Consider the following 1,967-nt stretch of genomic DNA (forward strand, 5'->3'; position numbering starts at 1 on the left):
GTCTCTTTGGTTTCTTCAATAAAACAAGTTGATTCCAGAGAAATGTGGAAACGTTTTCTTCTCATTCTTCCAATAAATAGTGAGTTTTGTGTCTAAAGGTCAGAAAGGTTTCCTTCAGAGTGTCTCATGTTATGCTGGAGAAGATCAGATGTTTGGTTTCACCTTCATTCATCCAGAACTCTCTGCTTCCGGCTCTGCTGCAGAGAGACGACAGAAAGAAAGCATTTATTACAGGAACTTGTTGGGATCCTGAGGCTTGCCCACCAGAGGGCGCCGAGGATCCCTTCCTGGGGATTTTTAGTTACTGTTGGGATCTGGGGTTCTGTCAATCTTTTCTCCACCAGAGGGCGTTTTGGATCTCCTGAAGCTGGAGCTGACTTCACCAGCTGTTCCTTATCTGCTCATCAGGAGACCAGTATTTAAGTGGGCTGAGGACCACACTCCAGTGCCAGAGTGTTAGTCAGTTATGGTACAGCGAACCCTGAGCCAAACTGCCTGTCTTGTCTCCTGACATCTTGACCTGAACCTGATCTCTCTTCTCTGCTTCCCATGTTGAACCTGTCTGTAACCAGAAACCCTGAAGAGTTCCTCTGTTGGAAACCTGTCTGTCTGATCTCAGAAGAACCCTGGAGAACCTAACCTGCCAAAGATCTCTCAACCTGCTCCCTGAAGAATCTGGAAGGGAAACTCAAACCTGGTAATCTGCAAGCCCTTAAACAAGCTCAGCCTCCACCAAGCGCTGCCGACAGCCACTGAACCCACCTTTTTCCCCCTCTGCTGCTCTGTACTATCTCCAGAACTGTAAACCCAGTCGTGACTAGCCCTAGACCTGATTACCCCCCTGTCCTGTTAATGTGTTCATTTATTAATTAAACCTTTGAACTTTTCCCCAGTCTCTGTTTGTGTGTTCTGCATTTGGGCTAGTATCCACAACCCAACATGACAGAACACTCTGGCCAACAAACTAACCCAGCAGACACACTCCGGAGGAGATTGGAGCAACAAGGAGCTCTAATCCATGGCCACGAAACCGCCCTCTGTGAGTTTTACACACGTTTCGAACACACTGACCAGATTTTACAGGAATTAGCTGGCTACTTCCGTAATGCTACTCCTAGAGTGGAGCCAGCTCAACTTCCTTCAATCTCAAAAATCCTACCTCCACTATCTGCAGCTGCTGGTTCGTCCCTGCCTTCTGCTTCCTCCAGGCATAGGAATCGCTGGCGGTTCAACCTGACGCCTCTGTTCCTTCTCAGGTGAGTCAGCCTGACGCCTCCACCCTCCTGTTTGTTCAGCCAGGAGCAGTTATCAGTCCATCAGCTCCCTGCCAGTCAGATCCCAGTTCAGAGCCTGATAGCTTATCAGTTTCTCAAGCTTCTGGTCCTGTCAGCATTCCGTTTTCCCCAGCTCCAGCACTCGTTAGTCATCCAGTTTCCCTAGCTTCAGGACCCGGAAGTGATCCAGCCTCGTTAGCTTCGGAGCCAGTTAGCATACTGTTTCTCTTAGCTTCAGAATCCGTCAGTCATTCAGTTTTTCCAGTTTCAGTAATCACATCTGTTCCCTTTGTTTCCGAGCCCGGTTGTATTTTAATTCCCCTAGCTCAGAACCAGTAAGCACTCCTGAATCTCTGACTTCTGAGCCCATAAGCATTCCAGAATCGTTAACGTCAGAACCCCGAAGTAATTCTGTATCTCCAGTTAGCGTTGCTGCTTCTCTAGCCATAGAACCCTAGACAGTCAGAGCTCCCCACATTCAGGAATCTGACCTCTGGAATTTCTTTTATGGGGATAGAGATGATCTCTTCCCTTTCATGCCACCTCATTCATCTCTCTACCAACCAGTTAGCTTAGCATCCAAAGTCATTAGCATTCCAGAGTCCTTAGTTTCTAAACCTGACCCCATGCCTGATTTTCTAGCCTCAGAGACCCCTGAACCAGCTCTGAGCCGTCTAGAGACCCCTGAGCCAG

This window comes from Cyprinodon variegatus, unplaced genomic scaffold (assembly GCF_000732505.1).
Source record: "Cyprinodon variegatus isolate N-32 unplaced genomic scaffold, C_variegatus-1.0 Scaffold351, whole genome shotgun sequence".
Lineage (NCBI taxonomy): Eukaryota > Metazoa > Chordata > Actinopteri > Cyprinodontiformes > Cyprinodontidae > Cyprinodon > Cyprinodon variegatus.